Below are 24,062 nucleotides of genomic sequence, written 5' to 3' on the forward strand. Positions count from 1 at the left end.
CAACTCAGCAAGGTCACTGGAGATGCTGCCCTGATAGGAAACATCTCAATGGCTCACGGAGACTGAGAATTATCACTGGTGGGCTAGCCACCAGCCTTCCTAATTTCCAGGGTGCCATGGGGCTGAACTGCAGAGCTCCCAAAAGATGTTCTTGGGGTAGCTGCTCACACAATGAGTCTCTCACTGGGCAATGGCTCTTTCCTGTAGTCCCTTAGAATCTAGAAAGAACACAGGCTGTTAGCAGCACAGGGACCCAGAAATGATCTAACCAAATGTCAGCTTTCTGTGTCAAGGCCTAGAGGGGAGAAGCCACACAGCCGGCCTGTGGCAGAGCTAAGACTAGAATCCAGGGTCCCTGATCCCCCATCCACAGCCCTTGCTCTCTGCTTCTGCCCTGTGCTCTCAGGAGTCCGCAGAGCTCCTCTGCCAATGTTCAACCACTGATAAAGACATCTGCTGGCCTGGCCACCTGGGGCCTTTTGCCTTGAGCAGGTGTCACTGATTAGAAGCGTCTGTTCTGCGTCCAGGGCTCCCAGTGTGGGCGTCACATGCCTGCTGTCATCACCTAAGCTCAGGCAGAGCCCCTCCTGGAGCATGGGCGCCTGCACTGCCGGGGAGCTTCCTCCAGGTGAGGCGAGATCCATGAAAAGTGAATACCAGCTGGCTGCCCTGGAGACCCACTGGCCTCCACACCCAGCACCTGGCTTTTCACAGCCCTCCTTTGAAAGAGTCACTTGCCAGAGGGCGTTTGCCCTGCAAACCCAGCAGCGGTTCCAATCTGATTTTCCAGCCTGAAATCGGGTAGCTGCAGTGCTGTAAAAGACACAGCCTGCTCGCTCCCAAGCTCTGGACCACAGGCTTCCAGCGGTCTCCACGAGCCATTTTGGTATTACATCTCACTAGGCAGAGACAAAACCAAAAGTGGAAACGCAGAGTACACTTCTGGGTAAAAATATCTATCCACTCCTAGGTGCCCCTGGCCCTCCCATTCCACCCTCCTACCCACCCAAAGGATACGGCTACGAGAGAAGCTCCTCCTTCTAGCAGTCAGTCACTGCCGTGTAATACGCTTTTGCTGATCTGCTCATGGAAAAAGACTGCTACTAGTAATGTCAGAGAATCCGGTTCTTTATAAAGCAAACTGTGCCTCAAATCAGAGGTCCCACGGAGATGCTGGCAGAAATCTCCTTAAGGAGGATTCAGGCCACCTTCGGGTTTGGGATTCTGCCAGCTAAGAATGTGGAATGTGATTAATGTTAAGCCATGCAGGCAAACTGGCCTGCTTTCCACCCTCCGGTCATGTCCACCTGTACAGCAGGCAAATCATCCCAAGAAAAACCCGTGATCATTACGTTCAATGAGACGGAGCACCACGTACTACCCAGCTGTATAACAGAGTTACTGCTAGGAGTTAGTGCATAACTTCATAGCCCCATTTCTCAGATGAGGAACCTGAGTCAGATCTAGAAAGCTTGAGAGGCTTACCCAAGGTCACACAACAAAAGGATCTGGGCTAACATTCAGTCGTCCTCATCCAGTCCCCCTTACACCCTTTTTAAAACCGCATTCACACAAGCTCTCTTGTTGCCTGACTTCAGGGCAATAATACAGTAAAGAAGGCAGCTGTGTGTTTATTGTGGCTACCCCCAGGAATACTTGTTTTCACTAGACTAAAATCTCTTTATGAAACCGAACTTTACATAGTTGTCTTTACATATTCAGTGCTTAGCATATCTCAGTTCGCTGCACGTGGTCACTGAACATTTTTAGTTACACGAGTTGAACTGGACCATTAAAACTGGTTTAAAAACTCCGATAAAGTTAAAAATTGGATTCCCTAGGAGTTTAAAGTGTTTAATGGAGGCGACTATTTATTAAGCACTTACTGTGTGTCAGGCATTATTCTGAGAGCTTTACCTGGAATAATTTATTTTTTATTTACCAAACCCCCGGAGGCAGTTTCTAACATTACCCTTATTGTACAGATTGGGAAACCGAGGCAGAGCAGCAACGTGTCACGCCCAAGATTCAAGCCCAGATAACATCACAGTAGAGCCCACGACCTCAGGACGGTGCTATCCTGCTTCTGATTAGGCATTTTCTGAATCTGCACTTGACTAAAAATACAGGCGCAGTCCTAAAGATACTTTGGGATTAAGTGAGCCAAGTGGCATTTGCTGTTCCTGGCGCACCGTAGAAGCCAGGGGTAGGAGAAGCCTCAAGAAACCTGTCAGAAACATCAGTGCCCTAAGGGACACATCATGCCCATGTACAAGTGGTGCTAATGTTTCCCAAGTGACTTTGCTAAAAGAATACATGATCCATCTCCTAAGCAACAATGAGCTGCCCAGACTGTCAGAAATGTGAGTTGGCCACCCAGAAAGGGAATTCACTAAGAGGAGCCGGAACCAAATCAGGTTGCAGGAGGATGCAGTCATCCCCAGTCCTTCATAGGAAAGTCCTGAGCCTGAGCGGTAGCGGACACAGCAATGGACAGGAACTCACGTGAGTAATCAGTCTTTTCTCCCGCATCCGAAAGTCCACACAGAAGCCTCCTAAGTAGCACTGATTTCATTGACCTAATACTCAATTCCATTCTGGTGCAAAGAAGTTGGGGTGGGGGGGGAATTCTCTCCTTCAGAGCAGCTGAGTCAGGGCAACCAAAGTTACAGAGAACAGCAATGACCATGACCAGGCATTTGTGTAAAGTCCTGACCACTTGCTTTCAACCCCCGAAGCAAGACTTTGGTCTACGAGGTGTTGCAGGCACCAGCAAGGCACACCTGTGTGTTTTCCCATTTCCAGTGGTGATAGAGCCTCATTATCTACCCAGGAACTGCCGTTCCGGACAAGCCAATGCCCATGGACTTGCCGCTGGTTAGTGAGCATCTCCCACGAATCCTTGACTCCCTGGCTGGTGCTCAGCTGTTGATAAGCTGCGGCCAGCCCTGGCCCTGTTCTTCTGAAGGCACCACAGAACCCCGGCCACACAAACATCATTCCGCTAGGGGCATGAAGATAGAAGCGTAACCATATGAATTCAGTTCCACAAATAAAATTGTGGTCGTGCCTGCGACGTGAAGGTTCTTCATCTACCTTCAGGGCCAAAGAACCATACCAGTCGTCCTTACATGGTGTGTGATGTCAACAGCTCCTGATCAGGTTAAGACTGCTACCCAGCAGATGCCAGACTTGCTTCTCTCTAAATGTTTTGGAGATGGGAAGGATGGAACATGCAAGAAAGAGAGGAATAAGTAGGAAGAGGGGGAGCAGATTTGTGTTTGTACAAGCATGTTGGTCCATCTGTGCTGCTATAAAGGAACACCTGAGGCTGGGTAATTTATAAAGAAAAGAGGTTTGTTTTGCTCATGGTTCTGCAGGCTGTACAAGCATAGCACCAGCATCTGTTTGGCTTCTGGTGAGGCCTCAGGAAGCTTACACTCATAGCAGAAGATAAAGGGGAAGCAGGCACATCACATAGTGAGAGAGGGGACAAGAGAGAGAAGATGACGTTCCAGGCTCTTTTACACAATTGGCTCTTGCATGAACTGGCTAAGAACTCCCTCACTCCTGTGAGGACAGCGCCAAGCCATTTATGAAGAATCTGCCTCCACGAGCCAACATCTCCTACCAGGCCTCATCTCTGACACTGGAGGTCACATTTCAACACGAGATTTGGAGGGGAAAAAACATCCAAACCATATCCACCAGGTCAATCCCAAAGGTCTTTTGTCTGTTCAAATGCACAAGAGATTTCAAAGGCAAAATTGAGGGGAAACGCACACTCAATGTTCGGACTCTGAATGGTTCAAAGCAAGAACCTGGACCACCGACCTCCTGCTAAGAGAATGGGACACAGGAAACGCCTACGTTATCATTTTACTTGTCATGTATTAGCTGTAAGACCTTGGGAAATTTTACAAATATTTCTGAGACTTAATTTATTGTTCTGCAATACCGGACTCATAAGACCTTCCTCATAGAGTTCCTGCAGGACTCATGCACGGTTCCCAGCCCAGGGTCTGGCCTGCAGGATGTGCTAGGTTAGTGGCCATTCCTACCACCTCTCCCATACAGCACCAAGGTCCACACAGGGGCCCTCCCACTTCCACTGGAGCAGCCAACCCATCCAATGCCACCAGTCCTTGGATTTAGGAGAATCACAATTTTTTCCGATAGCAACTCTGTCCATAATCTCCAAATTACATTCTGTGAGTTTACTTCTGTACTTGCTTCTCATAAACTCCACAGGCCAAGTGTTCTGGGACCAAAAGGAGCCTAGGAATTTGGCCTGGAGAACGAAAGCCCATCAGCTCACGGCACTGAACATAAGGCGGCTTGACTCCTCGATCAATCAGCTGAATGGCAGGGGACAATGTCTCCACTGGTGTTTCCTGAGTTTGCATGGAAGCCAGGAACTGGGTGTGCGGTGAGCTGGGGAGGGCGAGCATGGCAGTGAGACACGCATCTGCTCTTGGGTCCAGCCCACAATCTTTTCGTGGGTTCCGAAAGCCCGTGGCCATGTTACTGACCCCACAGCCAATGCTTCGCTTCAGAGGTATTTACAGACACCTCAGTTCTCACCTCCTGCACCTGTTCAGAGCCCTCCAGGGGCTCCATGGCCTACCCTACCAGGTCCAAGCTCCTCCACTGGGATCCAGAGTGCAGTCATAATCTGGGCCGTTTTCACCTTTCCTCTTGATCTCCCCAGTCCCCCGTATACGCCCTCACTCCTGCTGTCCACTTTGTCATACTCCTGGGCCTTCAGCCACACTGGTTTCCTTCCCAGAATCCCCTACCTCTAACCCCCTTCCAGGGCCAGTTCCTGCCCTGCTTTCCCCAGGGGGCCCACAGAGGCAGCAACTTAGTGCTGTGTGAAAAGTACCAGTCAGTAGTTGGGCAAGGGGGTTCAAGCCTGTCATCCCAGCACCTTGGGGGGCCAAGGCAGAAGGATTGCTTGAGCCTAGGAGTCAGAGACAAGTCTGAGCAACACAGTGAGATCTCATCTCTATAAAAATATTTTTTAAATTAAATGGGTATGCTGGTGTGTGCCTGTGGTCCCAGCTACTTGGGAGGCCGAGGCAGGAGCATCACTTTAGCCCACAAGTTCTAGGCTGCAATAAGCTGGGATCATGCCACCACATATGTGTGTGCAATGCAGAAACACAGCAAGACCCTGTGTCTAAAAAGAGAAAAAACACTGGTCAGACAAGCCTGAGTTCAAGCCACATCTCTAAGCTACTGTGGACAATTTACCTAATCTTTCAGTCCTTGGTTGACTATTTGGAAAAAGGTCAGTAATAACAGTACCTACTTCACAAACTGAATGGGGACTAGACAAGATTGTGCTGGTAAGAAATCACTTAGCAGCCAGGAGTGGTGGCTCACACCTGTAATTCCAACACTCTGGGAGGCCAAGGTGGGTAGATCACCTGAGGTCAGGAGTTCAAGACCAGCCTGGCCAACATGGTGAAATCCTGTCTCTACTAAAAATATAAAAATTGGCTGGCATGGTGGCATGTGCCTGTAATCCCAGATACTTGGGAGGCTGAGGCAAGACAATCTCTTGAACCCAGGGGCAGAGGTTGCAGTGAACTGAGATTGTGCCATTGCGCTCCAGCCTGGGCAACAGAGCGAGACTCCATCTCAAATAATGATAAGTATTATTGTTATCACTCAGCAAAGTGTTTGGCACACCCTTAAACCTATATGGGAAATCCTATTTTTAGCTCTATTGGAGTTTCTAGACTGGTTTTAGTTGTCTCTGTCAACTCTTAAGCCTTCAAAAATGGTAGCTATTATTTGAATTCTTATTCCCTAACCATTCCAACCTTCTTTTGCATCTCTAGTTTGTTTCACGTCGTTTGGTGTTATTTTGTTTTTTTCATGTCTTAGTTTTGTTTAATTGTGGACTAATCTGCTTTGTTCAGAAAGAGAGAGAGAGGTGGGAGGATATTCATTTCAACTGGATAGTTTCTTTTGCTAGGAACACAGTGGTTGTATAAGATGGATTATCTGAGATTGAATTTATTAATCTAGAAATAGGGAAGATAGCACCTGCCCTATTTGCTCATAACATTACTGAAGATAAATAAAATAAAGTCATATATGCACAAGCATTTTATAGCTCAACAGAGTTCACATGCATAAGGAATCTGGTTCTCATTTGTGTAACTGCAATATGCTTCACATGCATAAGGAATCTGTTTCTCTTATTTGTGAGCATTCTGAAAGTAATCTCCACGGAGTTCCCTTGGAAAGTGACTCTGAGCACTTTCCGCTCGATGAGGCCTGTGATTGTGACCGTTTATTTCCTAATTCCCAATTGGACCCCTCTGGCTCCTATGGCAATGGCTGCCCAGCAGGGCCAATGACACTCAGCATGAAAGCCCCGGGCAGTGTAGGGGCAAAAGGTGGGGAGGCCCCGCCTGGTGAGAAGAGCTGACGATGCCCTTCCAGAGGCGGCAGTGCTACCAACACTGCTCTGTCATCCCAGACTCAATTGTCATGAGGTGGCAATGACAATCGCTGCAAACGCTTGCAATTATATGGCGTCAACAAGCTCTTTCTGCCAGGGCCTCTTTGATCTATGATTTAATCTCAAGTGTAGGATGACAGGGAAAGACTTCTAAAAACCCCACAGAATCAAAGAATCACAGAGTCGGAGAACCAAACTTGGGCAAACCTTCAGCAAGCCTTGCCAAGCCAACCACATCTGAAGTCCTGCAGGACATGGAGCCTAAGGACACAAAGATGGATGTGCCAGGTCCCTCCTCTTAAGCACAGCGGAGAAGGCAGACATGGTTACGCATGCATGGTAGGAACTGCAACACCACAGACCCCAGAGGAGGCAGGCACAGAGGTACTGAGGCCAACAAAGAAGCTTCTGGTAGCTAAAAAGGGTAGGCGGAGGGAAGGCAGTCTAGAAAATTATGTACAGCCTTGCATGTCTTGCTAAGGGATCCAAACACCATCTCCACAAGATGACCAATCTCTCTTCTTCCTCCCTAACTGATAAGGATGTTTCTCTTTGCTGCTGTTTACTTTTATCCAGGCAAAAATCAGAGAACGAGAGATAAACAATTATGTCAACCCCAAAGTGTGGGAACCCTGGCAAGAAGGCTTGTGTCAACCTTGTATGAGTTCTGTGTGGGGTCAGGGAAGTCAGGGAATGAGGGACCGGCCAGCAGAGGTTTGGGGACTGAGGACACTGTCCCCATGTCCCGCATGAGAGAGTGCTTAGGAGGCAGCTAGAACACTACTAACATAGTCTTAAAGTTCCTAGTCTTAAAGCTGCACCATCTCTAGAGGGCGGGATGGCTCATTACTTCCTTTCTGGCTTTCAAATGCCTTTTGGTATTTACGTCCTTCCTGATCTTGTCCCAAAATAATATATCCTAAAAATAACCAATGAATTAAATTTTTCTCATTCATCTATCATGATACAGAGGGCTCTGCACCTTCATCAGGGTTGCAGTGGGTGTGCAGGGGGTTAGCATGGTCTGAAAACGTCCCCAGGGGATTCTGATGTGTCCAGGGCAAGAGCCACTTGCACGGGGTGGTTTAGAATTGTGGCGAGCGGACTTGGATCACACTTCAGACACATCTTCTCATGACCAGCCCACGAGCGAGTGTGACGGCATGTCCCAGAACAAAACGCCGGCGCCTTTCTTCTCCATGGCAACATTGGCACTTACTGCTCAGATGAATGTCCCCATGCCGACTGACTCATCTGGCAGGAAGACAAATCCACATGGCCAGCCAGGAGCTGACCCACAGGACCTCTCGGTGAACGCCATGGGACATCTCTGAAAAAGCAGGCTTTCCTCCTTGTTGTTCACTGTGACATCCTCATATTCCAGTTACATAACATGGCCTGGAGGTGGCAAGTACAGGAGAGCAAAGCAGTCGGCTGGGGGAGAGGCATTTTACAACTCATCAAAAGGTGGCTCCTGGAGGCCACGGCCAGGCCTTTGCTCCCTGTTCTCACAGTTCAGGGGACATGGCTGCTGCTCTGCCAGTAATTACTGTTGGATGAATAGATGATTAAATGACAAGCAACATTACATTAAAGGACAAGCAGATTTCACAGTTTGTGTGAAATCTCTTTCATTGGAAGCCTCAAGCACCGGGTCATTCTCTGCCTAACTTGCTATTTCTTCACTGGCTACCTGTATGTTATGCCACCATGTATAAGGAGGATTGACCTTTGGAGGGACCATTCTTCTCACGGAAAGCAGTTCCTCCGTAGTGGGAGAAGCATGGAATCTAGAGCCAGAAAATCTAAGTGCACATCCTTTCTTTGCCACTTACTGGTTATGTGATCTTGAGCAAGTCATTTCATTTCTTTGAACATAATGGCTTCCATATTCATAACACAAAGGAACTAATGAACCAGGGTTGAGAGAATGAAAATCACATATGGAAGCATTTTGCAGTGGCAAAACATGAGATGAATGCTGGTTCTTATTAAACCAGAAAGCAAAAATGATGGCAGAACAAAAGTTTATAAAGGCAACACTACCACTGAGGATTCAGCATCAAGCTTCTTCTTCAACATGAAGAGAACGTGCATGCCAACTGTCCATCAAGAGTCTGATGTTAGAACCTTGCCTTGTGGTCAGTTATGAACTCATGGTCTCATAACCACATAGAAGAATGAACGAATGGTTGTTCCTCTTTTATCTGCTATAAGTTATATAATGGTGCTTCTAAACCTAGAAAACTGATGAATAATTTTCAGATGTATTTTTGTTTCTGTGACTGCTTTTAAAAAACATTTTGTGGATTAACTGGCTCTAATTAAGTTAAATAAATTATTACATTACCAATAATGTACAAACAGAATAACTATTAATGAACATTACCTAACCCATATTACTAATTATTTTAACTTATGCCCCATTTTTAAGGACAGTTTTCACCCTAAAATCAAATTTCAACATGTTGTGAATTTCTGTCCTCCTTTTATATTGCCTTTTTGTAATCTCTCATGGACTTAATGCATGAAACACCACAAGTCACAAGGCAAGTAAAGGTCAAAAGATGACAAAGTCTTCACTGGGTGTGACAGTAACTTACTAAAATCAGTCTCTGTAGGGGGCATTGCGTTTGCTGTAATTATATTTCCTTTTGAAATTTCAGTGTTTGATTATTTCTTTGGGTACTTTGCCTGTAATTAAAGCACTCAACCATTAGGAGGCAGTAGTGCCATGATCACGCTATGTTCAAATACGCTGTGTAGAATAGACAATTTCTTAGCTGAGAGGGAGACATAACTTTTTCTTCCTTTTTTAAGAACTCTATGAAAGGGGCCATAATTCAACAGTACTTAAAATTCACTTTAGTTTTAATAGTTAATATAATATTGAACAGTTTTGGAACTTAATACTTCACCCTTAAATACTCAGTCACTACTTAACATAACTGTTTTTCTCCAAAAACTGAATCCTGAGCTTGGATTCTAACACTTGTTCTTTTAGCTTTTGGACTTTAGGCCTATTGTTTGAACATGTATTGTGGGTGTTGGTCCCTGGTTATCACAGCTGTGTCCTAGAACCACAAGAATTTCACTTTCTTGCTAAGCTCTTGGAGATCACTAGGGGAGAAGCCTTTGCTTGATTTTCTGGCTGTTAGATTAGCAAAAAGGCCCTTTCACATTTACTGACCCATCCCCCAGGCAGAAGGGAAAAGTGACAGACAGGTCCAAACGTGTGGGCAGCAAACACTACGTATCTTACATGGAAGAAGCGACATTCACACTGTCCCTGTGTGGTCCCCTTAGTAATGCCTTCTCAGGATCAGATGCAAAGTGTTTTACATGAATAAAAGAGCTTTTATCTTTCACTGCACGGTACATCTGGAAAACAGCATTTAGCCAGAGAGCGGGGCAGGGTTTTAAACTCGCATCTAGAGATTCCCTCGCTAGAGGCCACCAGGGCTGGGACCACACCACTCTGGTGTTGGCTGGCCATGAGCATGGTCCCTTCCCAGCCCCCTGCTGCCTGTGGCCTGCAACCTCAGCCCCAGCGTGTCTGCAGATCAACCCCCACAGCCCCTGGAAGGAGTCACACTTTCATCTTCTGATTTTGCACAGGAAGACACCTTTTAGCAAATCAAAGAATAGTGTCGTACTCCATCTTATTTGCACATTTTATTCGTGTTTTGTTTCGTTTTAGAATAAATTTGGATTATCCTGATCAGATTTGCAAGGCTGGGCAGGGGAGGCCTTAAAATGACTCACTCTGTAAAAATGAGTTAAAAATATTTTAAGCTTCAAAAACATATCATCACAGTATGGAATGAACCACATTTGTAGCCAGAGTGGATGTGTGAAGGTACATGTGTCCCACGATTCAGATCAGCGAGGTACTTTTTCTTTCCATGGCTGTGTGACTCACGGTCATTCTGCTGTGCCTGGCTCAGCTGCGGTGGGGCACTCGCTTCTTTGCGGGGCGGGGAATTCTACCGCCAGGCAGCTCCACTTGCTTGGAAACCCTTCCTCATGGGCCAGTACTGGCTCCATTGCCGTCTTCACCCGTAAGTCCCCTGTCACCTGGAGTAAGTGAGCACACCCTCTCTCCGCCACAGACAAGCAGAGTCTTAAAAGCAGCTCTCTCCCCTCACTTGGGTTTCTCAGGCAAAGCAGAATGGCTTCCTCACGTGGCCTGCCTCGTCTCAGCCACCCTCTTCCGGCTGTGCTGTGGGTGAAGGCACTTCGGACTGTCTCCAGCACTAAGTGCAGCATGCCAGTGAGGCCCAGCTAGCGCCAGACGCAGAGCGGTGGGATGCCTGCAATCAGAGCTCTCTGACGTTCCTATCTGCCTCTGCTACTCACTCACAGTGTGACTTGGGGAAAGTCAACACCTCTGTGCCTTGGTTAGCTCATCACTTCACAGGTCATTGCTAATAAACTAAATTAAATCATATAAGATAAGAACATAAGGTACATGCCCTGTACAGTGACTGGCACACGAGCATGTTCTCTGTAATTGGCTAATACAGAACCCCACCATATCCATGGGGATATGTTCCAGGACCCCCAGTGGATGCTCAGAACCTGAGAGTATGGGACCCCATATGTACTATTTTTTTGTATATGTACCTACCTGTTATAAAGTTTGATTTATAAATTACTCACAGTAAGAGATTATCCACAATAATAATAAAGCAGAATAATGATCACAATATACTGGAATACAAGTTATATGACCATGTCTCTTCTTGTTTCTCAAAACACCTTATTGTTCTTACCCTTATTCTTGTGATCTGTCGAACTCATCACCAAGATGGCTGTAAGTGACTAGCAGGCAGGCAGTGTAGACAGTGTGGATCCACTGGACAAAAGGATGATTCGGATCCCAGGACAGATGGAGTGGGACAGTGTGTGATTTCACTAAGCTTCTCAGAATGGCATGCAATTTAAAATGTATGCATTGCTTATTTCTGGAATTTTCCATTCAATATTTTTGGGCTCTAGTTACCTGACCTCAGTAACTGATACCATAGAAAGTGAAACAGTGAATACTTAATCCTAAGTGAAGTGAAACAGAGACGACTTAATCCTAAGGCCCAACCGGAATGCAACAAAATCACAAGACCTCAGGTCAACCCAAAGTGGCTTTTCACAGATGCAGCCCTGTGGTCTGGCCCTGGGACTGGTGGTCAGCACAACCAGGTAAGTCCTACGTCACCTCAGCAGTTTACTGATTCTCTCAGGAAATGAGTTGAGCACATACTCATGGTGCTCAGGACCATCAGGACCAAAAAGGTCAGTTAAGACAGCCGCTGACCACGAGGAGTCTAGCAGGGTGGACAGACATCCCCAGCAATGAAGCCCGGCCAGTGTGGCAGGTACAGCTACAGGTATAAGCAGGGGCTGCAGGAGCATGGACAATGCTGGGGTGAGAGAAGGCTTCCCATGGGAGATGCCATGTCTGGCCAAAATCCAAACAAAAAGACAACCACAGTTCCCATCGCTGACCCTGACATCAAGCTGAGCAGGCAGCAGGCCTGGACTCTGGAATGTCTAAGTCCATCAGGGTAATGCTTGCCACTGTCCCCATTGCTGGCTCAAAGAAAACTCCAGAGAGGCTGCACAAGGCCTGGCTCGGGGCCACCCAGGGCCCTGCCCAGCTTGGGGCCCTTGCATCTTCCGAGCTGAGATGGGCTTGCCTGTGGCACAGAGTTCTAAACTGTAGGCAGGTGTCTTTGGTATAAATTCAGAGCCCTCTGCTTCCTCTGCCCACTCATAACTTCACACTTTTCCCCAAGCTGCCTTTGCCTGGAACAGGTTCCTTAAAAGAAACATGAAGCCTCTTCTCTTTTTCTCTTTCAAAAAAATTAATCTCCTCCGAGCCCATCTGCTCTAGAAAGCCATCCAGACACAATGGCTGCTCTTCCCCTTCGACAGGCCACAAGGCCAGCAAACATCACGGCACCTCAGGTGTCCCTAGTCCTGCAGATGGACATCACTTCCTGCCTATCTGTCCTGCAGGAGCAGGGGAATGAGGCAGGCAAGGCTGCTACAGCTTGGCGTCAAGGACTGAAGGGGGATGAAGGGCGTCCCGCAGCCCCAGTGACCAGTCAAGGCAGGTGTGCTGAGGCAGGGAGGGATGGAGAGCAGGAGACTCCTGGAGTCAGGAGTCCTGGGTTCACAGCATCGTTCCTCCCTTACCCAGCATGTGACCTTGGGCAGGTTGTTCTACCTTCAAGTGTCTGCGCTTTCTCATCTGAACACCAGGAGGCCTGACCAGAGAAGAGGAAGACAAGTCTCCGTTCCCTAGAGGCTGGAATTAGGAGGTGATCCCTTCTCCCTGAGACCGGCACAACTGCTCTTCCATCTACAGCCAGGCAGGTAAACAGTTAATGTTCTCAGTCTCTAAGTAGTTCCTGCTGTTGCAGATAAAATTAAATGGCATGGCTATTTTGGTGGACAGTCAGGTAAAAATGCTGAAAAATAAACTCCCCATCAAATGCTAGTCCCCTCCCCCAAACAACATTCTTTTTTTATGCCCATTTGGTATTTGTTTTTAATTCTGGCTGATTGTCAATTTTAAAACCTGATGCATAGAGTGGCTTGCTATTCCGGAGGCGTTATTTTAAGATGAAACAATGTAAATTCTGACTTTGGATGGCAGATGGCTGGCAGTTCACTGTTTGGCAAACCAACTGGTATGGTATGTTGGAAGTTCAGAGCAGCAGGAATGCGGCTCCATTGGAAACCACCACAGATGCTCGCAGGGAGCGGGGGAGGGGTACAAGCTGGTCAGGAAATTAAGAACAGTACTCTGAGCTCAGAGGGGAAAAAAGATGATAATTAGCTGAAAGTTTGCTTCTTCCAGTCTCGACTTTTTTTTTTTTTTTTGGTTGCTTTATAGAAAACCAAGAGGGTCCTTAGAAGTCAGCACAGGGAAAAGCTTCTAATTTTGCTTCCTATCTGTCTGTTTGGCAAAGCTCAGCCTCCATGAGATATTCAAAAGTGTGGACAAAGCAGATAAAGAGAATATCAAATGTGTTATATGAGCGAGAGGTGCAAATAAGGAGCCTAACTCCCAGCTGATTTTTAAGATCAATTAATGAATGATATTTTGGGGAGGAAGGATTCACAGTTTAGGAAAAGACCCACACACATGAAATTGACAACTCCAATGTTTCTGCATCCGGGGATTTCCCAAAACAAAGTTGGAGGGAAGTAATATCTACTGTGCATTTCAATTACAGGCCAAGACAGTACACGTGATATTTGGCACGTCCATCTGTGGAGGGAATGAACTCTGCCCAAATTCACCCATCAATTAAGGTCTGTTCAAAGTCAATGAAGATACAGAACGCTTTTACAAAAGGTCACTCGCACTGCAAACCACAAATTGTCAGCCTCCTGTCAAGTGGAATGTCAAAACATCTCAGTAGAACGGGAACTCTTGATATTGTTTGGTGTATGAGAATTGGGTTATTTTTCGTTTCCTCCAAATTCTTACCGTGGCCGGAAGGCAAGTGGGAAAGCTTTTGCTATTGGTCCCACGACTGTCTTTCTCAGTCACTGAAAGTGAAGAGGAAGTTAAATGGCCAAGCGTGATGGCAGTCTGCCACGGAGGATTTTGAGACACAACAGCATCTCCCAATCGACTCCTGTAATCAGGGTGCTCTGTTGACACCTTTGACGCCCCAGGGGCTTGTGTTGATGAATCTGCAGGGCAGCGACAACTCCATCCGGGGTGTTCAGCGATGGCAATTTAACCAAATCCAAAGCACCGCAGTCCGATTGGCTGAATGACTCATATGGGCAGGGAAGATTCAGATACTATATTACAATCAGGTGTTCTGGCCAGAACGACCAGCTAATTCCAATTCTGATTCATAGCATAATCGCTCACCTGGTCCCTGAGTAATGACCAAAGGGTCTCTGGGTTTTTAAAGAATCGCAGAAGTGTGTGTGTGCCATTTTCTCTGGCAGAACATGGTAAGGTCTAGAGAAAGGGAACGCATCTCTCTGTCCCTACTCCTACTCTCAGTTAGGTAAGTACAAGTGCTCTTCTTTTGTTTTTTATTTTCTTGGTTTTGTTGTTGTTGTTACAGGGTCTTACTTTGTCGCCCAGGCTGGAGTGCAGTGATGCTGTCATGGCTCACCGCAGCCTCAACCTCCCAGACTCAAGCTGTCCTCCCACCTCAGCCTCACGAATAGCTGGGACTACAGGTGGGCACACACCACCACAACTGGCGCACGTGTGTGTGTGTGTGTGTGTATGTGTGTATGTGTATATGTGTGTGTGTGTGTGTATGTGAGTGTGTGTGGCGATTCCATCTTGCTATGTTGCCCAGGTTGGTCTCAAACTCCTGGGCTCACGTGATCCTCCCACCTCTGTGTGTTCTTCCTTTCAGCAAACATTTAGCACCTGTGAGGCATAGTTCTCAGCACTGGGGGCCCCTGAAGGCTATGCAGATGTGGATCCTGCCCTAAAGAGCTTTACTACTAAGGTGGGAACATACATGGTCACACTACAATACAGGCACGGTAGGGCCTGAAGGGAAGATATGATCACATGCTAAGGGAACTCCCACTTCCTAGTTCCTCCAGATGGTGCTATGTCCAGGCAGGTAAATTTGGGGGGTAGGTCCCCACCCAGTCTGATGTGTTCTTCCCACATGCTAGGTTGGCCTTATGGGTTCCAGAGGGAACAGTGTTTCCAGGCTGTGCTTTTATCTTATGGACTGGAAAAGCATGCCTGACATGGCCATGTTCCCTCCCTGGCCAGTTGCCAAAGAACCTGGTTCAAAGGCCTATAAAGGAGCTGGATCAGGATGGCTCTCCCAGAGGGAAAATGAACTAGCAAACTGCAGGGCTTCGTGTCCCCAAGGGCCTGGAAGGCAAAGGAATCTAAGGAGAAAGGATGAAAGTGCTAAGAGAGTGGACATTTCTGGGGCAAAAATGTTTTGCTCACCAACCACCAAATGGGAACCACACCAGTGGCTGAGGCTGGCGAGGGTCACTGAATTAGTTTCTTATGAGTGTTCTTTACACCAAATGGATCAAAAAAAATTGTTCCCCAAGATGCTGCAAAAACAGCATGTCCTTCTGTTGTTTCACAAATGACATTTAAGCAGCTGAGTGTATTGGGGAGGAAGGCAGGGGCAGGAACAAGAGCAGGAGAGCTCGGGCCAGGAGGGAGGGAGGGAGGAAGTCAGGGGCAGCTCCTGGCGGTGCAGGGAGTCTTATTTGAAAATTGACGAGGAAAAAGGCAGGGACTGAAGACCAGGGAGGAAATCAGGACCAGCAGGTGGCTCGAGCTTGATTTTTCAGCCTCTAGAGCAACAACTTGCAAAAGGGTCCTCATGTGAGACCACCCTTCTCTTAGGGGAAACTGGTGGGAGAGGAAGAAGAGGGGGCCTCCCTGTGAACCCTGGACTCTAGGGGGACTGCTTGGGGAGAATACAGTGGAGGCCACCTGTGAAACTCAGAAAGGGGATGGAGCAAGAGATGTCTCAGTGGCCTCCCCTCCCACACCCAGTCCCACCACCCACATCGTTAAAGATCCAGCCTCAGTCCTTTTTTTTTTTTAGCTTATGGTATGACTTTGGGAGGGACTTTCTGATTTAGTGGCTGCAGCTAAATTAGTATCAAGGAACATGTCCTCAGCAATGCTGGAGGAGAAAGGGAGGATGCTCATGGCACGGGGGCAGGAGCAAGTACTAATCACAAAGCATTTCTCTTGGCAAAAGGGCCTGTTTTCACTGGCAGGAATGCTGCCAAGTAGGGGCAGTATTTTCTGAGCACCTCACGGCAGGCACCAGGCACGCTGTATATAGCGTGACATTGATCCTGCTGCAACTCAGTGGTGCAGAGCTTTGTAATATCCATTTTACAGAGAGGAAAACTGGGGCTCAGAGGGGCCAACTGACTAGCCAAGGTCTCACAGCAAGTGAGGGCAAAGCTAGAATGGGAAACTGGGCTTCTCTCACCCCCAAGGCCAGGATTTTTCCTCTGCTTCCTGTGGACAAAAGATGAAAACAAAACGAAACAATGACGGGAGAGAGGAGGGAAGGAAGCCACGTGGATGATGAGAAGGAAACAATTCCCGCTTCCAGGAACCGAGGGGGAGACAATGGGAAGGAAGAGACAACAAAACCAGAGAAACCCACACAACTCTGAAGGATGACAGTGTGATGTTAAGAAGTTGAAATTTTAAAACAAATAAGTTAGGGAGACATTTTTCACATTATAAAAGTCATATTTATTTAACAAAGTGATTTTCTGAAGAGTTACTTTGAGTAGGTGGCTCCCTCCATTTAAATGAAAGTCTTTCATTAGAAATGCTTTTTGTGTTTTGTTGTGCTGTGATTTTCAGAGACAGGAGTTCCTGAGAAGGAAAACACCTAAAGAGGCCTCCACAGTCTCAAGTATGCTCTCCCAGAAGGGCTTGTTTGTGTCCAGAGTTTGCAGCCTTCAGGAATCCTCATAAAGTACAAGGACAGGCTTGCATCCCTAACACCCAGGACATATGGGTCTTACAGTAATGGGAGAATGCAAAGGGAAGTTACCTATTTCAAAATTTTGCCCTGGGCTACAACCACGTAAAAGTGAGTTACAGCTGAAAACAATGAAAGAAAAGACTTAGAACCCTAAGTCCCAAGCACAAGTCTCCCAAACAAAAATTTAATAAATTTTGGAGACAGACCCCAGAGCCTTTTAGTGGAGGCAGACGTAGGCATGATTAATATGATTTGTAACTGCTAAGGCCATCACTGAGCTTGGCTACATCTTCCCCCACACAGTGCATTTCAAAAGGCCTGTTATCTCCGGAAAGGTTGGTTAAGTGTCTCTGGTAATTATGTCTCTAAGAAACAATACTCTTCTCCTCATTAAATGTTTCAGTGGGTGGCCCTGCTGAAGGCCGAACTTAACCCTGGAGCTACAGAGCCCAAGAGGGCAGGGAAAGGGGCCACCAAGGAGTTGTCCAACTCTATCAGCCAAGGTGAGGCTGTTTATTGGGTTGAAAACTGCTTTAATTAGGGGCCTAGGCAAAGAAGCAGAGAAGTGACTGCTGTATAAGTGACTTGAAGAGATAAAGGTACTAGGAGTTGGAGGCTTGCCCAAGTCCGTTCCACCCTGGTCTTGGTTTGGAGTGGCAGGCGTGAACTCTAAAGCCAGTTCCACATTTGCAACTCATTATCTCTATGACCAGGCAGCTGAGAGCCACTCTCCCCGAATAGAGGGTGGACTCTTGCCAGATCTGACCCAACAGCACGTCCCTGTCGCCCAAATACATATCTTCCAAATAAACTGCAAATAGGATGTGATACCAGAAGCCCAGAGTTGTGCCTGCTTTGGAGCCGGAGTTCTAACCTAGAGGTAGACAAGTCTGTGTCATTCCACAAACATTGATCAAATCCATGTTGTGCACAGAACAATGTGTGAAGAGGCTGGAGCTGCACTGTCCCTAGGAACTCGAAATGAACCTGTCCAGGGCCTTATTGCCGGGAGTGCAATCAAAATTGAGCAGATAGAACTAAGAGAGATAAAGGAGGGAGATGGACCAGATAAATGTGGAGGAGGGAAACAGAAACAGGAAATCTCGGAGAGCCAGCTGCTTGGTTCTAACCTGTGGGATGCAACAGAAGATGAACCAGCACTGGAAGGTTAGAAAATCCATATGAGCTAATCCTCGTTCCCCAAACTCAGGACCACTATTCACAAGAAAAGGCAACCTTTGCAAAAGGGCCTCTGTCCGAGACCATCCTCCATCTGAGACCACCCTCCTCTTGTGGGGCAGGAGCTTGGTGGCAGCAGCTGAGGAAGTGAAAGGAGAAGCCTCTCTGTGGCAGTAAATATGCAGGTCAAATCTCATACAAAGCTGAAGAAGGATTAGAAGGAGAAGGAAGAGAAGGAGAAGGAAAAGGAGGAGGGAGAGAAGAAGAAGAGCATGCCTACTGATAATGAATGCATGCTGAAAGTGGACCCAAAAAACCATCAAACTTGCAGCATGTTACTTTAAAATGAACTAAAGGCCTTTAAAAATGATATAAGACCTGAAATAATATTAAAACATAATGTTAGCAATGAAAACTAAACCAGAAGGAACACAAAGGCCAGTACATAAAACAGAAGATGCTGAAAAGAAATGAGAGGTGAAAAAGATAAGTTTTTTAAAATCAAGAAAAAAAAAGATAAAAAGGAACTCAGGGCTGGACGCGGTGGCTCAGGCCTGTAATCCCAGCACTTTGGGAGGCCGAGGAGGGTGGATCACGAGGTCAAGAGATCGAGACCATCCTGGTCAACATGGTGAAACCCCGTCTCTACTAAACATACAAAAAATTAGCTGGGTATGGTGGTGTGTGCCTGTAATCCCAGCTACTCAGGAGGCTGAGGCAGGAGAATTGCCTGAACCCAGGAGGCGGAGGTTGCGGTGAGCCGAGATCGCGCCATTGCACTCCAGCCTGGATAACAAGAGCGAACCTCCGTCTCAAAAAAAAAAAAAAAAAGAAGGAACTCAAGAGAAAGGGACAAATGCTGAGAATAGCAAAGAAGGTCCAGTCACTGGAGAGGAGGAGTCAGCTCCTGATAAAGAACACCAAGCGAAGGAGACAGAAAAATGTTAAAATACGTAACTTGACAATTTTCCTGAAATTAAAAGAAATTAATTAAAAAGCGTATCACCTACTTGAGACTATCAATCTATGGACAATTTTTCCATAGATCAGGGTGGGGATGAGGGTGGGGGATGGGGAATGATTTGGGGATCAAACTGTTTCACTCCAGATCGTCAGGCATTAGTTATATTCTCATAAAGAGTGTACAACCGAGACCCCTCACACGTGCAGTTCACAATAGGGTTCCTGCTCCTATGAGAATCTAATGCTGCTGCTGATATGACAGGAGGCGGAGCTCCGGCAGTAATGCTAGCTCACCGCCTTCTGTGCCACCAGGTTCCTAACAGGCCATGGGCTGGTGCAGGGGGTTGGGGATCCCTAGGCCATATGATCTGATAATGCAAATATAAAACAACCTCAAAAATTAGGGGGAAAGAAGAGAATTGGAGTGTTAAAATGTTTAACTGTTTTCAGTAATCATCACTGATGGTACAGCTTTGTTACTATTGTTATTGAGACTATTGTAATAATTATAGGATATTCTAATTCTAATTCTGTATCTTTAAAAACAAGACTTGCCAGGCGTGGTGGCTCACACCTGTAATCCCAGTACTTTGAGAGGCTGAGGTGGGCGGATCATCCAAGGTCAGGAATTTGAGGTCAGCCTGGCCAACATGGTGAAACCCCATCTCCACTAATAATAATAAAAAAATTCGCCGGGCATGTGCCACTGCACATGCCTGTAATCACAGCTACTCAGGAGACTGGGGCAGAAGATTCACTTGAATCCAGGAGTTAGAGGTTGCAGTGAGCTGAAATAGCACCACTGCACTCCGCAGGAGCGAAACTCTTTACAAAAAGAAAAAGAACCAAGATTCTTGGTTTGGAAGAAAGGAGATACAAATGCAATATACAACTTGGGTGAAAACTATTCAGTTCTGAATTTGAGCCTGAAATACCAGTTTGAACTCACACAGTATCTGATACACCCCTCCTCCCCAACATACATACCACACATTGTATGCTGTGTCCATTAGAAAAACTAGAAATAATGGCCGAGCCAAAGCAATAAGCATCCATCCTGCCCCACCTGTGGTCTTGAAATACTTTTTGCTGATAAAATGAAACGAGATTTCTTGGAGAAATGGTGGAATCCAGGTCTGGGGCAGGAAATAGATGACGCTGAGCCTGGAGTATCTTTCTATCCAGATGGTAAAGAAGATAGGAAAGCTCCTGAGGCGGTGAAAGAGCGCCAACCGGCCAGAGATGGGAAAATATGAGTTTCGATAAAGATGATAATTGCAATGGATTTACCCATCAAATATGTGTAAACCCGTCAGTTCACAATATTATTGAAAAAGACCTAATTGACTAAGTCTTAAGGATGACAGGAAACCAAGTCAATGTCCTGAAAGTGGGTAGATAGAAAGAAAGCATTAAGCATGTACTCCGACTTTCCTATAAGATCTGACCCACTGAGCATCCAAATGGAACATGACATGGAAGCTCCTTAGAAAAGTGTTCCAACTAATAAATGAAAAGAATTTTGTAGAGTTGGAATTATACTATTTTGCAACTCTCAGTAAAGCGATGGATCTGTGCCTTGAGCATCACTGGCTGTTAACGTGAAAAGGAGCAAAAACCACATAGTGTAGGTTTCTGGATGAAAAGCACACTGCTTTGTTAAAGAGATAGATTTGGGTCTGGTCCACACCTCTGGATGCAGCTGCCAATGTGCAGGAAATACAAAAGACAGAGGAGCTGCACAAGCATGCTAGCTTACGGGGATCTGCAGATTGAAAACCCACAGGAAGAAAGGAAGGGATAGAGGGGAAGCTGCACGTTTTTAAGGAGACTTCAAAGACATATCATCTTTTTTTTTTGGGGGGGGGAAGGCTCAAAAACAGCAGCAAGGAACGTGCATACTGTCTTCATCTGTTCGGGCTGCTGTAACAAAATACCACAGGCTGGTTGTCTATTAAAGAATTTATTTCTCACAGTTCTGGAGGCTGGGAAGTCCAGAATCAAACAGATTCTGTGTCTGGTGAGGGACCGCTTCCTTTCTTACTGTGTCTTCACACAGCAGAAGAGGCAAAGGGTCTCTTTACAAGGGTACTACTTCAATTTATGAGGGCGCCACCCTCATGACGGAATCACCTTTCAAAGGCATCATCATCTAATCCCATCACCTTGGGGGTGAAATTTTCAACAAATGAATTTGAGGGAGACAGAGCATTCAGTCCACAGCACACACCTGGGTGACAAATCCATAAAGAAACGCATAGAGGTGGCTGCCCTAAGAGTTGGGACTGGTGAGCAGCTGTGACTATGGGGGGGCAGATGGAGGGGCTTTTAGGGGGATTGGCAAAGTTATGTGGTAACAAGGGTGTTTGCCTCACGTAAAATTACGAAGTCACACATTTACTTAATATTACTTTCTGTATCTCTTTTTTTTTACAGTAAAAAAATGAAAAAAAACTTTTTTAAAGGTCTTCCTTTCCTGTAAGATCTGTGCCACTGAGTAACCAAATGGAAAATGATATAGACCCTCTGAGCTTGATCTAGACAAAAGCCAAGAGAGAAGGCTGCCAACTACCCTTACCAGCAGTGAACATCCAGGCCCCCTGGTGCTGTGGCTGCCCAACCCTCACAGCATAGCCCACTTAGTCCCAGCTCCCTGGAAAAATGAAGGGGCTTCAAGTCAGTGGTGCAGCAGTCTGGGTGGCTGGTTCCACTCTGACCATGGTACCATAAAGGACCTGGGCTGCTACTAGATTCCTTGCAAACAGGTCCCTTCTTCAATTCCAGCTCCAGTATTGAATACCAGTTTCCTATGGCTGAGACTCCAGGAACCCAGTGCCTATGAAACTAGGTCATTTCTTATCTCCAGACCTCCAAAGAATCTCCAGGGCTCCACTCTGAACCTCAGTCCCCTGATGTCTGGACCTCCCTGATACAGCATCTGCCTGGCTAGACCCCTGGCCACCACCTGCTTCTGCAGCCCCTCATCCAGGACTACCAACAATCCTCTGCCTTCTGAGGGCACCCATGTGGCATCTGAAGCTACTAAGATCCCAGGCAGCCAGGTCGTTCAGAAGCTATCACTTTGCAAGAGCCACCCTGACTGCCTGACCCCAAAGAGGGACGGACAGTCCTTCCGCAGCCCAGGCCTTCCCCTGTCATGTATGTACTGAAGAAATACATCCATGGGGTGAGCCCACTCCTCCAACTTCACTGCAGTTCTTTTCCTGTGACACGGCATGCCACCCAAGCCAGGTTTTCTGTTCCTTACACGTGACTCAGAAATCTCCAGAATTTGGAAACACCCTCGGACACAGCATTCTTTCTAATGACTTCATTTGCTTTGGTTTGGAAGTTGAGAATCAAAGAAGTGATGGCCTAGTGGGTAGATGGCATATCTCTCAGTGATAAAGTTTGCACCAGAAATCGGGAGTCTCTGACAATGACTTTCTCCTTCTTTTTCTCCATTCATCCATGGCTGTCACCTCTTTGCAAACTCACATCAATAGTCAGCACTTTCATGCAAGCTGCCATGGCCTCTGGGCCAGAAACTGGGTTGGGCAGGGAGAGGTGGCACTGGAAAGGCTGGGCGCATCCTGGTGTTATAGGTTGCATGGAACCATGCCCTGACACAGTGAAGAGTTATGGGCTACCACAGGTTCACGGTATGTGAAATATCAATGAAGAGAGTACACGATGCTGCTGACACACACACAGAGTCTGTACATGCACATATGCAGCCTTTCCTCTTCCGGGAATTTATTCTAGGGAACTAACCATGGATGCATGAAAAGATTCAGCTAGGAGTATGCTCATCACAGCAGCATTGATAAGCACGAAATGTTGGAAGCAACCCAAATGGCAAACAACACTAACGTGGTTAAATAAGCTACGGTATATCCATTCATCGGGACTACGTAGTGACAAGAAGAATATAATAAAGTAACATTTACTGGTATGAAAAGATACTCAGGAAATATAAATCACTGAAAATACATGTTACAAATATTTTTCACTGATAATAGTTTCACTGATGCATTGTAATCATTCTGGTCTGATTTCACTGATCAATATTTCACAAATATACCAATCCTATTGTTTAAGGTATTTATTTCCACAGAGGAAGGAACAGAAGCATACATACCAAATGTTTTAAAATATGATTCAAAAAGGTACTATTATTGTCTTTTTGCTTATCTGTGTTTTCCACAATAAACATAAACTGCATAATCGAAAATTAAAACAAAATTCTGTTCCTCCAGAAAGCACCTCAGAAACTTACCTGATTCTCTCACTTACTCATTCTTGCTGTGTGTCCTCACATTTGTGTGTTTAGGGTGTGTGCTACCCTTAAATCTTGCCAACAACGTGGATTCCACCAATTTAGAGATCAAAACTATAGCAAATGCATTATAATTCAACTACGAGCTTAAAAAGAGCTTCAGTGAGCTAACTTCTCTGCATACTGGAAGACAGCTTGCTTCTCTAAGTGCAAGAAAGTCTTCATTCAGGGCTTAAACACAAAAAGCAAACAATAAATTTAAACTCCAGTGCTAACCACAGATTCACAAAACAAAATGCTATTTCATGATTACCATATTAGCAAACATTGTAAACAGCGATAGGAGCTGGGGCTGGTAAGGTTGTAATAAGATACGCTGCAATGCAGGGCACTACTTTTCAAAGTTAACCCACTGTAATAAGATACACTGCAATGCAGGGCACTACTTTTCAAAGTTAACCCACTGCAATAAGATACACTGCAATGCAGGGCACTACTTTTCAAAGTTAACCCACTGTAATAAGATACACTGCAATGCAGGGCACTACTTTTCAAAGTTAACCCACTGTAATAAGATACACTGCAATGCAGGGCACTACTTTTCAAAGTTAACCCACTGCAATAAGATACACTGCAATGCAGGGCATTACTTTTCAAAGTTAACCCACTGTAA

The 24,062-nt window shown here is 46.2% G+C and overlaps 1 protein-coding gene and 1 long non-coding RNA gene across 16 annotated transcripts in view; one reads left to right on the forward strand and one right to left on the reverse strand.

The window, feature by feature from the left end:
• MSRA (methionine sulfoxide reductase A) overlaps nt 1–24,062 on the reverse strand; it is a 509,296-nt gene that overhangs the window by 51,590 nt on the left and 433,644 nt on the right. The gene's annotated exons all lie outside the window — the stretch shown is intronic.
• Nucleotides 12,247–23,355, forward strand: LOC118146734 (uncharacterized). Its single transcript, XR_004732636.3, has 4 exons — nt 12,247–12,856; nt 13,723–13,801; nt 14,578–14,695; nt 21,547–23,355. It is a non-coding gene; the product is annotated as an uncharacterized LOC118146734 (long non-coding RNA).

The sequence above is a fragment of the Callithrix jacchus genome, chromosome 13, assembly GCF_049354715.1.
Source record: "Callithrix jacchus isolate 240 chromosome 13, calJac240_pri, whole genome shotgun sequence".
NCBI classification, from domain to species: Eukaryota; Metazoa; Chordata; class Mammalia; order Primates; family Cebidae; genus Callithrix; species Callithrix jacchus.